Raw genomic sequence first — 14,242 nt, forward strand, 5'->3', positions numbered from 1 at the left:
GCCTCTTCCTTCCTCTCTTCCTCCTTCTCTTCCTCCTCCCCTTCCCCCGTGTGACAGCTCTGGGGGGGGGGGGGGGGGGGGAATTTAAAGGGGGCTCCCCAAATTAGCCCCCCCCACCAGCCTTTTGGGGGGACCCCCAAATCTCTGGGGATGCCCAAAATAACCATAGAAACCCCCCAATTCCTGGGGACCCCCAAAGTTCCTGTCCCCCACCCACAGTCCCCTCATCTTTGAGAGCCCCACCCTTGGGAACCCCCCCAGTCTCTGGGGACCCCCCCAATCACTGCCCCCCCCCAACTTCTGGGGACCCTCCAGTCTCTGGATCCTTCCCAAAATATCTCTGGGGACCCCCCACCTCCATGGACCCCCAAAACCCCTGGGAACACCCTCGCCAATCTCCAGGTTCCCCCTCCAAATTCTGGGGACCCTCCCCCCCCAGTCCCAATATCACCTCGCCCGAATTCCCGGGGATCCCCCAAACCCCAGGGCCCCCCTCAAACCCCTCCACCCCATTTTTGGGGGTCCCACCTTGGCCATGATGCCAGTGTAGGCCGTGTACAGGTGATTCTGCTCCAGCTACCTGTGGGATTTGGGGGGGGGGCACAGGTTGGGGGGGGCAGGGACCCCCCCACAGCCCCCCAGGAGGAGCCCCAGGGGTGGGGGTTACCCCTAACACCCACCCCGGTGGGATTCTGGGGTCCCCACCCAGGTTTTGGGTGTCCCCACTCCCCCAGTGCTATTTTGTGGGATTTGGGGTTTTGGGGTCCCCCTGGTGGGATTTGGGGTGATCTGGGTGCATTTTGGGTCCCTCTGCTCAGTCAGGGCCATCTGGTGTGTTTTGGGGTTTGGGGTCTCCTGGAGATTTTGGATCCCCAGGGTGTGTTTTGGGGTGATCTGGGTGCATTTTGGGTCCCTCTGCTCGGTCAGGGCTCATCCTGCTGAAATGCAGGATGAGCTGCTGTGTTTGGGTGTGTTTGGGTGTGTTTTGGGGTGATCTGGGTGTGTTTTGAGTGTGTTTTGGGGTCCCTGGGGTGTGTTTCCAGGTGATTTTGGTCCCTCTGCTTGGTCAGGGCCATCCTGCTGAAGTGCAGGATGAGCTGCTTGTTTGGGTGTGAGTGGCTGTGGGTGTGTGTGGGATGTTTTAGTCGATGCTCTCCAAAGGAGTGTGAAATTGCACTCTCAATCCCAGCTGGGAAGAAAAATTCCCCTGCTTCCACATGTCCTGAGCACTTCAGACTGGAGTTCCTGTAGCTTTTTCCTTCTTTGTTGGGAATTCAGTTGACAGAGGAAAACACAGAAGTGTCCCCAAAGCAGAGAGAAGCTCTGGGGCCACAGCACCTGCTCCCCCCTCTTCTCATCCCTTCAGGACATGAAGAAATGGCCCTGTTGCCCCTCAATGTACTCTGCAAATCCTCCTTGAAATCATGGGCATAATCCCATTTTCCATCCAGATCCACTCTGGGCTGCATAAAGTGGCTGTAAAAGCATCTTGCCTGGGGCCAAGTGCCCCTTCCACACTTGCTTTACCTGTGGAAAAAAGCAGGGAGAGCTGTTTTTTATGTGAGCACCCTTCATGTCTCAGTGTTTGTGATCTTGGGAATCCTCATGAACCGGGAACAATGCCAGATTATCTGCTGTTGTGAGATATGTAGGTGGAGATTGTTTTGATCTGTTTAAATCTTCCATGAAAATACAACTGATAGAAAACAATGTAAAAAAAAAGGAAAAAGAAAAAAAACAGGAAAAGGCAATACGTAGAAAAGAAGGGAGGAAAAAGAGAAAAAGGAGAAAAAAGAGAAACAGGAATAATTAGACAAATAATAAAAAAGAAAGTAACAAAGAAAAAAGAGAAAAAGAAAAAGAGAAAGAAAAAAAGGGAAAAAACGAAGCAGAAAGAAAAAAGGAGACGAAGAAAGAAAGAGAAAAGAGAAGAAAAAAAGAAGACATAAAAACAGTAAAACCAAGAAAGTATTATCCTCACTCCGCCCAAGTGCAAAGGGCCGCTATGACCCACCGCAAAGACTACAACTCCCGTGGTGCCTGGCGCGACGCGCAGGCGCGGGGTTAGGCGTTTGGACAGGGCCCGCGCGCTGATTGGCTGCGGTGGTGTTCTGTAAAGGCGCTGCGCGCGCAGAGCGGGAATCGGTGATGGCGGCGGGGCCTTTGTCTGTGTGAGCTGGCGGGGAGTGCGGGAGAGCGGGGTCTGGGGATCCCCTCGGGGGCTGCGGGGAGCGCGACTGTGGGTGGAAAGGCTGGAGGGCTCGAGAGGGTTTAGCGCGGGGGGTTCGGGGGTTCCCGAGAGGCAGAGCGCGGGATTGCAACCCTCTCGAGGGCCGCGGGGCCCGGGAGGCCTCCCAAGAACCCAGATGTTCGATTCGATTGCCGAGAAAGTCCCTCGGAAAAAAAAAAATCAAAACCACCCAACCAAAAAATGAACCCTAAAAAAAGGAAAAGAGAGAAAAAGGTGAAGGAAAAACTGCAAGGGCCAGAATGATTTTATTGCTTTGCTTCAGTTTTTCCTTGGTCTCCTCCTTCTCAGATTATCTACTCTCTTCCTTTACAGAAAGCTCTTTTGCTGTTGTGTGGTTTTGGGGTCCCTGGGGGGTCCCTGAGGAAGTTTTGGGGGGTCTCTGAAGTGGTTTAGTGTCCTGAGGGGACTTAAGGGGGGGAGTTGACAGTCCCTGAATGGGTTTGGGAATCCCTGAGGGAGTTTTGGAGTCTCTGAGGGAATTGGGACGTCCTCGGGGGTAGTCTTTGAAGCAGTTTTGGGGGTTTCTAGTGGGATTTCGGGAGTCCGAGATGGTTTTGAGGGTCCGTGAGGGGGTTTTTGGGGTCCCTGAAAGGAGTCCCAGGTGGGTTTTGCAGGTCACTGGGAGGGTTATGGGGTCCTGGGGGTGACTGAGGTCTCTGAGGGGATTTGTGGGGTCCTTGAGGAGGTTTGGATGGGTCCAGAGGTGGATTTCTGAGGGGATTTCAGGAGTTTTGAGGGGATTTTATAGGGTATCTGTGTCGGTGGACCAACCCCAGAGAAAGAGGATCCCAATGTCTGTCCCGAACCGTCAGAGACCTCCAAAACTCAGCACACAGAGACCTCACAGGGAGGGAGGCCCGGGGGTCCCCTAAAGCCCAGCAATGGGGTTCAGGGCGTCCTTCAGCCCCCAGGGGAGGGGTCCTGGGGGTGCCCCCAAAGTGCAGGGGAGAGATGTACAACATCTGGGTAAGGGGATCCCAGTGCCCCCAATATATCCCAGTGACCTCCCACTGATCCTCAGTACAACCCAGTAACCCCCTCAGTGACCAGCCAGTGTGTCCCGGTGACCTCCCACTGCCCCCCAGTATGGCCCAGTGATGCTCCAGTGAGCACCCAGTAACCCCCAGTATGGCCCAGTAACCTGCCAGTGTCTCCCCGTGTGTCCTGGTATCCCCCAGTAACTCCCCAGTCCCTCCCAGTGCCCTTCCAGCATCCCTCAGTTCCCCCCAGTCCCTCCCAGTGCCCCCTGTTTCACCCCAGTTGTCCCAGTATCCCCCAGTAATCACTCAGTGCTCCCCAAAGCCCCCCAACTGTCCCCAGCGTGTCCCCAGATGCCCTTGGCCTTTCTGTGAGTGTGGGAGGCAGTGTGTTTTTGTGGTCAGAGGGTCCAGGGGGGCTCCTGGGGTGAGATGGAGGGTTGTGGCCATCAGGGATGGGTTTGGGGACAGTGGGGAGGGGTTTGGGGACAGTGGAATTAGGGATGTCAAAGGGAGAGTTTGGGCCATGGGGAGGCCCTGGGGACATTGGAGACACCAGGGGGGTCTTGGGGTGTTAAGGGGGGAACTGGGGACACCAAGAGGGTCTTGGGGACACCAGAGGGACACTCACAGGAATCACCTGCTCGTGGAGCTGCTCCTCCCCGCCCAAGCCCCTTTAACCCCCCCTAAATGTCCCCAACCTCCATTTTTCCTTAAATCCCCTCCTCCCATAGATCCCTTTGATGCCCCAATGCCCTCCAAACCCATTTTAACTCCCCTAAATGCACCCAAAGATCCCCAAAACCGCCCAAATCCCGATCCAACCACCCCCCAGATAGCCCCATTTCTACTTCAGCCCCCCCTCAAATCCTTTCCACCCCCCCACCCCCCCCCCCAAAGAGGGATCACCTGGCACCCTGGGACAGGAACACAGTGGGCTGTACTGGGGGCACTGGGCTGTACTGGGAGGGCACTGGGGGGGCTCAGGTGTTGCATGACAATGTTGCCCAGCTCCAGGAGAGATCTGGGGAGCAGTGGGGAGGTACTGGTCTGTCCGGGTCTGTACTGGTTTGTACTGGTCTATCCTGGTCTGTACCCCCAATCCCCAAAAGCCACTCCTCAGGTCCCCCATGCCCCTCCCGCACCCCAAAGCCCCCCAGGTCCCCCCAGGCCCCTGACTTGGTCCTGCTGCCCCTTGAGCATCTGCAGCTGCTGCAGAACCAGGCATTTCATCAGCAAATGTGCAGGTGACACCAAGCTGGGCGTGTGTTGATGTGCTGGAAGGCAGGAGGGCTCTGCAGAGGGACCTGGCCAAGCTGGATCCATGGGCTGATTGCAAGGGGATGAGGTTCAAGCAGGCCAAGGGCCGGGTCCTGCCCTTTGGCCACAAGAAGCCCCGTCAGCCCCCCGGGCTGGGACCAGAGTGTCTGGAGAGCAGGCAGGCAGAAAGGGAGCTGGGAGTGGGGATGGACAGGAAGCTGAAGAGGAAGAGTGTTTCAGCAGGAGCAGGGAAGTGATTGTTGGGCTGGAGTGAGCGCTGGTGAGGCCACCCCTGGAGTGCTGTGTCCAGCTCTGGGCCCCTGAGTTGAGGAAGGCCCTGGAGGGGCTGGAGCAGGTGCAGAGAAGAACAGCGAGGCTGGGGAAGGGAGTGGAGCACAAGTGGTGTGAGGAGAGGCTGAGGGAGCTGGGGGTGTTGAGGCTGGAGAAGAGGAGGCTCAGGGGAGACCTCCTGACTGTCTGCAAGTCCCTGCCAGGAGGTTGGAACCAGGTGGGAGTGGGGCTGTTCTGCCAGGAAGCAGCAGTAGGACAAGAGGGCTGGGTCTTGGGCTGTGCCAGGGGAGGTTTAGGTTGGATATTAGGAAGCAATTTTTTGCTGAGAGAGTAATCAGGCCTGGGAATGGGCTGGGCAGGGAGGGGGTGGAGTCAGCGTCCCTGGAGGTGTTGAAGGTGAGAGTGGATGTGGCCTCAGTGCCATGGTCTGGGAAGCACGGCGGGGTTGGATCCAGGGTTGGACTTGATGATCTCAGAGGTCTTTTCCAACGTGGCTGATTCTGTGATTCTCTGATTGCCATTCCTATGGCAGCACATGCTTGAGGCTCTATCCCCAGGGTGATAGAGATGTCTGTCCATATCTGTCTCCAAGGTTAGTGTGTGGTGTTAGAAAAGCAGGCTGCGTTCTGGGCTGGTTGTAGAAGGAGAAAGAAGCCCAGAGGCCAGTGCAAGCAGGCAACCCTCAGCTTGCACATGATGTCCCCTCCCTGCAGGTTCCTGTTCTTGAGCCCAGGCCCTGAGGTGAGGCTGAGAAGTGGCGCGGAGGTGAGCCCAGAGCTGTCCCTGAGGTGAGGCTGAGAATAAGTGCAAGGCAGAGGTGCTGCTGAGGAAGGAGAGCCCCGTGGTGGGGAAGGGGAGAAGGTGCCCATCCCACGCAGGTGCTGTGTCCATCCCCTGTGTGCCAGGTGAGCTGGGGCTTTGCTGCAGAGCTGCGGGCGCTGATTTGAGCGGCTGCAAGTGCTGAGATGGTGGGCACCCAGGAACACCAACTGTGCCTGGCCACGGAGCCTGCAAGGAGGAGCAGAGACAGCCCTGGCAGTGTGGGGGTCCAGGTTGTCCCTGTGCCTTCCCCTGCAGGCCCTGGCTGTCCCTGCTGGGCCCCTGTCCATCCCCATCAGGTCCCTGCCCGTCCCCCCCGGGCTGAGCTCCCCCCAGGAAGTGCCGTGGAGCTGAAGCTGCTACCATCCCCCCCCTGCAGCCGCTGCCCCAGGCAAGGGAGCAGCAAAGGCAGGGCCAGGAGCAGAGGCAGCAGCAGGGGAGCCCTGGGGGGGCGGGAAGCTATTGTGTGGGTCAGGAAAGAGGCGCTGGGCACGAGGCCGGGGCTGTGCTGAGCAGGCCCAGCCCTCACATCCCCGCAGCCAACGCCGGCTGCCCGGGGGGCTTTGGAGGGACCCCCAGCCCGTGTGCCCCACACTGAGCTGGCAGAGAGAGAGCCAAGGGACAGGGCCACAGGCAGGGCCACGGGTGAGGGACAGGCAGGGCCATTGCAGGGCCACAGTGAGGGCACAGCCTGTGGCAGCAGAGCTGCCCAGGGCCGGGGGCAGCCGGGGGTGTTGGTACCAACCAGTGCTGGGGCTGAGCAGAGCACGAGGCCTCTTGCAGACCCCTGGAGTAGCCTCCCACTTGCCAGCCCTGCCCTGGTGGTGTGACACTGTCCCCTCCATACAGGACACTCCCCCAGAACTCTTCAGGGGAGCCTTTTGTGTCTGTTCCTGGTTGCTGATTCCTGCAGGGGACCTGTGGGCCCCTCTGCAATCCCATCCATGGGGCACAGTCTCCTCTCCAGAGCTTGGCTCACTGCAGACTTTGCAGGTGAATCTGTGCTGGCAGCTGCATCCTGAGCCTAAGGGCAGTTTCTATCCCTGAGTTCTGATCCATCCTGGGGACCCAAGAGGTCCTCTGCCATTCCATCCATGCAGCAGGAGTCACCCTCCTGCCCTTGACTCACTGCAGAGGAACAAGTGCCATCTCTCTGTTTGGGAGAAACCAGATGCTGCCCCTGGGCCATCAGAAGTGGTGCTGAACTTCTTTCAGCCCAGCCCTGGGTGCAGTTTTCTCATCCCCTCACGGAGTGCCCGCTCCCCCAGCCGGCACTGACCAACCAGGGCATTTGGCATACGTGGTTTGGTTGTTTGGAGAAACAGCCCTGGACTGGCAGGGGGCCAGATAACCTCGAGGAACAGCCCTGGAAAGTTTGAAGTGACACTACATTAATACAGCTTGTGATTAATATGTAGCAACTGAATCAAGTGCTCATGAAATTACCTCAATCCCCTCATCCTCCTAATTAAGCACTATTTTTTTGGGATGAATCTTCATATTTTGCAGTATTTTTGGCTGAATTTTAACTTTTTGCACTTTGTGGGGGGGGTTCATCTTTCTGTTTCTGAAGGGTTTTTTGCCTGAATCTGGGTGGTTTGGGTTTTTCTGGGCTGAATCTTGGTGTTTTGGAGGTTTTTATGGTCACAGGATGCCCGCTGAGTTCTAGAGATGGACTTGGGCAGGAGGAACCCCCAAGCCAACGCGCTCAGCCCTTGTTTTCCCCCCCATCAGGATTTGTCCTTCCCAAAGCTTGGGCGGATGGAGGAGGAGGCTGCGAGGAAGAGGAAGATGCCTTGGGCCCCCCAGGCAGGTGAGGAGGAAGTCAGTGTCCCTTTGGCCAGGTGTTGTGCTGGCTCTGTCAGCCGAGCATGGCCCCGGCTGCAGGACAACCCCGCTGGCGCCGCCGTCCTGCCGGGGCCGGAGTTGGGGGGATGTCCTTGGCCTTCCCTGTGGGCCGGAGGCAAATCCCCTCCCTGTCCTTCTTGCTTCCTGCCCCAGGCCCCGAGCTGAGGACGGAGAGCCCAGAGGACAAATCCCCCCGTGAGACCCTGGTGGGAGAGGCCGTTTTGAAGGGCTCCACGGCGCAGGAAGGCAGCGGGGAGGAAAAGGGCCGGAGATCCCCCCGCAGGAGGGGCTCCAAAGCCAGCCCAGGGTGCTCTGAGGAGGAAAGAGCCAGTCTGTGCCAGGAAGGTGGCAGGAGCTTGAGGGGGAGCTCTGAGCTGGTGGTTCCTGAGCAGCCTCCCAGCAGAGAGAAGACCCTCAGGTGCTTGGAATGTGGGAAGAGCTTCAAGAACAGCTCCCACCTGATCCGACGCCAGCAGATCCACACTGGGGCACGTCCCTACAGGTGTGGGGAATGTGGAAGAGCTTCAACCAGAGCTCCCACCTGTTCAAACACCAGTGCGTCCACACTGGGGAATGGCCCTACAAATGTGGGGAATGTGGGAAGAGCTTCAGTGACAGCTTCAGCCTGATCCGACACCTGCACATCCACACTGGGGAACGGCCCTACAAATGTGGGGAATGTGGGAAGAGCTTCAGGGACAGCTTCAGCCTGATCCAACACCAGCACATCCACACTGGGGAAAGTCCCTACGTCTGTGAGGAATGTGGGAAGAGCTTTAGGAACAGCTCCAAAGTCATCACCCACAAGCGCATCCACACTGGTGAACGGCCCTACAAGTGCTTGGAATGTGGGAAGAGGTTTCAGACCAGCTCAAGTCTCCTCAGACATGAGCGGACGCACACGCATGAGAGACCCTTCTGCTGCACCGACTGCGGGAAGGGCTTCAACCGGAACTCCACCCTCATCACCCACCGGCGCATCCACACCGGGGAAAGGCCTTACAAGTGTGGGGAGTGTGGGAAGAGCTTCCCCCACAGCTCTACCTTGACCAGACACCAACGGACCCACCAGTAAGGGAAGCCCTATCACTGCCCCGACTGCGGGAAGAGATTCGGCCACTGCTTCCACCCCGAATGAAGCCCCTGATGCTGAGGCAACCCCTGGAGTCCAGTGACTGTCAGTCCATCCCTTTTGACCAGAATGGGCCAGTCCCCTTTCCCAGGGGCAGCTTCTTCCAACAGAACCCTTCTTGGAGGGGTGTGTGTGCAGATTCCTGCCTTGGCTGGGGCCCCCCCAAGGTCACTGCTGGAGGTTGAGAGCAGAGATCTCCCCACGAGCGCTGGTCTGGGGGAGTTCCATCCCTCTCTAATTAAGAATTATTGCTTTTGTGGCAGCTTGAGTAGAATTGCTTCAGCAATTGCTTTAGTGTAGAGCACTGTCCTATCTTATCCTGTACTCCTGGTAGTTTTAGTGTTTCTATTATGCAGTAAATATTTCTGATGAAGATCTTTTGTCTGATCATTTGTAACACTAAATAATTCACTTCTCTCAATAGATCTGATTTGCCATTATTAAAACGTGAGGGACTAAAGTGGTTCAGTCACACCCTCTGTAATTCCTCTAAACTGAAAGTGTTGTCATAATGCAAGGCTGAGATTGGATCCTGCAGCCCCCAGCACCCCACAGTAAGCTGGGAGCTCAGGGGTGCCACCACCCATTGCCAACTCCCCTTTGCCCAAAGACCCCCATGGGACTGCCAGACCCTCCAGACAACCCTCCCTTTTCCACTCTTCTCCTGAATCCGAAAAATCGGTCCAAGAAACTGCTCAGAGACTTTTTTTATCTTTAAGCAGCAAGGTATTTGTTTATTCAACGTTGGGAGCAAGCCAGCTCACGCTGGACAAACTTGCTCAAAGGCTTCACACAAAATCAGCATTTTATACAATCTTCAGATGTGATTAAATGCATATTCAAGTGATTACAACATCTATCAATGCATATTAATAATAGGCAGAGTATAGGTGGAGCTCAGGCGGGGCTTGGGGCGGTGCTTCTCTTGGCTCCCCATTTTGGAGGGTAGTTCCCATCTTCCTCCATGGGGCTGGGGGCTTAAACTCATCTTCCTCAGCTTGACCCTTCTACTTTTCCATTGTTCTTGACCAGCTCACTGAAGCTTGGGAAAAGCCCTGGCTCCCGGCCTATTTCTCCTATTCAAATGTCTACCTGATCCTGTTATATTTCTAATTTATTGCTTCTAGGCCTATTACATGTTCTTGTACTATTCTCTGAAGCTTTGGTCCAATAAGTAGAACAGAATGAGCACAGATCGGTTTGGATGTTGGTAGGTTGTTAGCAGGCCCAAATTTCTTAGTTAACTCTTTTGGGCCTGGCCTCCTGTTTCAGTCCCCCCTTTTACTCATAACTTACGAATTCCTTCGTCAAGTTCCAATGGGTTTTGATAGGTATGCATCAGTGCCCACATTATCTGCATCCTTTTGACCATGGTATTTAATTTGTACCATAGCTAGACATTTAAGACCAATTGTAGAATCATGCCAACTCCTAAAACCAATATTGGATGTATCAAATAGTGGAACACTTGTGATGCTGTAGGGGAGTATCCTGTAAAGATGTCCCACCAGTGATGTTCTCCCACTTTTTCCACTTTGGTTAGAACAGTTTTTATGTTCTCAGTGTCATGTTCTACTTGCCAGAGCATTCGTTTAGTCATTCTGTTTACTTCCTGGACCAGTTTTTCTATATTAGGATGTTTAAGCATTGCTTTAGAAGATTAATGTTCATTCCTGTCTGCAATTTTGGCACATCATGATACGTTGTATAATCAGCTTCAATCAGTTGTCTAGTAGTCACTAGAATGATATAATCAAAGTCACAGCCTATTATTTTAGTAAAACAAAAAAATTAGTACCACTCACTACTTCATGACAAGTATTTATGGTAAAATTAACACAAAAGATTCTAACACATGCACATCCATTTCCTACATAATAGACTTGTGATTGGGTTTTAGCATGGGGAAGCATTTCAAAGGTACACACACTATCTTCAGCATCTAAGCATAAATCTTCATTTTCTACCACAGCATTTTCACAGACATATCCTAATTGTCCTTTAGGAATACATGCCTCAGTACTGACTGATTGTCACTTTTTCTTGGTGTGGTCATAACTTGCCCAAACATTATGATCTATGGGTCTGACAATTACATTTTGGTGTATGGCTCCTAATGTCAGGATAGGAAAGATGGTCTTTTCTTTAGCTGCACTGATAGTGAGTACATAAGCTTCAATTTGTTCATGTTGAGGATTGTAAGTGAAGTTCACTAACTGCCACCACGCTTGGTAATTTTTCTCAAATTGTGTAGTAGAACTGTTTCTAGCTATTATTTCTCTTACTTCTTGTGGTAATATTCCTGAGGTTCCTTCCCTTAATATTCTTGCAGCTACAGATTGTACCCACTGTTGAGTTTGGAGACATTGTATTGCAAGTGCAAACCTTTTATGGATGACACCAGCATAGTCGATAATTTTGGTGAAATCTTTTGCAGTGTGGTTAGCTACTAATGTTAACAATTTAACTGCCAATGATTGTGTTTCTGCCAAAGTGAGCAAAGATGATCTTAAAGGGACTTTGAATTTTCCTAGATCAGATGTGACAGCACTTAGTTTATTCACTAATACTTCTTGATCTATGGTGTTTAATACACTTAATCCTGTGCCAAACCATCCGGTTACATCTCTTTGAATTCTGGTACGAGGGGATCTGGCCATCATCTATGCATGCCAGCCTTTAAGGCTTTGTTGAATACAGGGCTGACAATCTTTTTGTATGTTTGATATGTTTACTTGAAGGTTTATTTGAACCCTCTTCAGTGAATATGTGGGATCTGACAACAGCTTCTGCTCATTTGAGTGTCTAATCATGTAAGGTCCAGCATAAGTTAAATTGTGGACACTCTCACAGGCTAAAGAAGGAGTTGTAGAACTGGTGGTGGTCTTAGTCAATGGGGTGGTAGGAGATTTGCTGGTTGGAGATCTCCTGGTTATATTTCCTTCCCTGAATGTCCACTGACACATCACAGAAACTGATTTATCTAGAGTGAAGGTGTGCCAACACTGATCAGCCACTAATTACATTTCACAGTAACGTCAATTCTGGGTGACCATCTGATCTGTGCCTATTAAAACACTTGCATTGTATGGGGTACCAAGATTTTACCAATTATTCAGTACCCTTGTTCCTTGGAGGACTATAACAGATGCATTGTATTGGTTCAGTTCAGATGAATTCAGAATATCTGTATTTATAGCAAATCATAGACTAGAATTCCCATTATAGGCCTGAGACCATAATAATTTTTGGGCAAGAGTTTGATTTAACACTAATGTACTTATCGGTTCAAAGATCAGCATTGAGGAGGCTTGATAGTAGATGATTCTTCTCCCGAGGTCCATGCTTCCTCTGGAACCCTCTTGACTCGAGAGTAGTGGATCCACGTGGGTTTCTCTTTCACCCAGATCACTGTGAAGGTGGTCATCAGCACCTGCTGGGGTCCATCCCACTTCTCCTGTAGTGGATCTCCTGAAAGATTCTTAACATATACCTGATCACCAGGGTTGAAGGGATGTAACTTACAATCAGGCTGCTTGGGTTGGTGTTCTAACACCACTGTAGCATTTTTCTGCAATTGTTTTCCTACAGCCATAACATCATCACACACATATTGATTACTGATTTGATCTACAGCTTCACTATTCACAGTTTGCATCATGTAGGGTCTGCCCAATAGAATTTCAAATGGACTCAGTTTCCCTTTTGATCTTGGCTTGACCCTTAGCCTGATTAAAGCAATAGGTAAAGCTTGATACCAATGAAAATTTGTTTCTTGACATATTTTAGATTCATCTTTTCTACTTGCCCATTTGCTTGGAGTCTGTAGGGCATATGCAGTTGCCAATTGATTTTTAGTGCTTTACTTATTGCTTGTACAATTCATGCACAAAAGTGTGAACCTCTATCTGAAGAGATGCTCTTAGGCATTCCAAACCATGGTATAATCTCATTCAACAAGACTTTAACCACTCCTTTTGATTCATTTTTTTCTACATGGGAAAGCTTCAGGCCATCCAGAAAATGTGTCAGTCAAAACTAAGAGATAACAGGACTCCCCCCCTTTTCTTGGGAGCTCAGAGAAATTAATTTGCCAAATTTCACCTGGGAAATGCCCTTTACTTATTGCCCTTTGGTGTATTTCTGTTCCAGTATTTCAGACAAAATTCACATTGGGATGTGACTTGCTCTATTGTGGTAAATAAATTTGGTCCTGCTACTCTAGTCCTTAAATGCTAATAGAGTGAGTCTAAGCCCCAATAGTTTTATCATGTTTTACTTTTACAAATTGCCACACTAATTTTTCTAATAGTATTAACTGACCTGTTTTTAATTAACCTCACCCATTGTCTAACACCTTACCTTCATTTTCATGTATCCACTTATAATCTGTTTCTTGATATTCTACCTGTTGATCTGTGTCTAGTTCTTCTAGCACTAAAGTTGCTACTGATAGTTCTTTACTTCTTGCAGCAGCTAATTCAGCTTCTGCATCAGCTTTTCTGTTTCTTATTTCCAGGACAGTGTTACCTTTCAGGTGTCCTTGGCAGTGCATAATTGCCACCTGAGAGGGGAGTTGTACAGCTTCTAATAATCATAGAGTTTCTTCAGTATATTCCACAACTTTTCCTTGAAGAGTTAAAAGTCCTCTTTTTCCAAATTGCTCCATGAGTGTGAACTATGCCAAAGGCATATTTGGTACTGTCCATTGAACACATTCTCCTTATTTTTCAGTAACAATCAATAGATCATTCACATATTATAAAAGTACACCCTTTCCCGGTGGTGACTGCCATTGTTCCAATTCTTTAGCTAATTAATTCCCAAAAATTATGGGAAAATTTTTAAACCCTTAAGGTAACACTGTCCAAATGAGATGAGTTTTCCTTCCTGTGGTGGGATTTTCCCACTTGAAGGCAAATATCCTTTGACTTTCCTGTGTTAAGGGAAGGCAGAAAAAGGCATCTCTTAAGTCTAATACTGTGAACCAAATTATACTTTCTTTTAATATTGTTAATAAGGTACATAGGTTTGCAACAGCTGCATGTATGTTTTAGCTATTTTATTTACTGCTCTTAAATCCTGAGCCAACCTCTGTGTTCCATTTGTCTTTTTGACTGGTAAAATTGGGGTGTTGAAATCTGATTCACACTCTACAAAACCTTAATTTCAAAAAGTTGTCTATTATTGGCTCAATTCCTCTTCTATCTTCCAGCTTCAGTGCATATTGCTTCCTAACTACTGGGCTTGCTCCTGTCTGTAATTCTATTTCAATAGGAGCTGCTCTTTTTGACTTTCCTGGTGTTCCAGTAGCCCAAACTCCTGGGTATACCTGATCTAAAATTTGATTGACATTTGAATTACCCTGGCTTGGCTCCACATAGCTCATTGCTAAACTCAGAGCCGCTATTAATTGTTCTTCCTTTACCTTAAAGTTCAATTTTACCTTGTTTGAATTCTATTACAGCTCCCAGATTTTCTAGTAGGTCTCTGCCCAATACCAGTTTGGATAAATTTGGTAAATACCAAAACTGATGCACTCCCATTTGTTTTCCAATTTTGAACTTTAGGGATTTCAAAAGAAAGCTTTTCTGATTGGCCAGTGGCACCCACGACTTAAACATATTTATCACTTTTAGGTATTAATTCAAAACAGAAAATGTA

At 50.6% G+C, this 14,242-nt stretch overlaps 1 pseudogene; it reads left to right on the top strand.

The window, feature by feature from the left end:
- LOC135405044 (zinc finger protein 883-like) overlaps positions 1-14,242 on the top strand; it is a 282,116-nt pseudogene that overhangs the window by 206,315 nt on the left and 61,559 nt on the right.

Source organism: Pseudopipra pipra, chromosome W (genome assembly GCF_036250125.1).
Source record: "Pseudopipra pipra isolate bDixPip1 chromosome W, bDixPip1.hap1, whole genome shotgun sequence".
Classification (NCBI taxonomy): domain Eukaryota; kingdom Metazoa; phylum Chordata; class Aves; order Passeriformes; family Pipridae; genus Pseudopipra; species Pseudopipra pipra.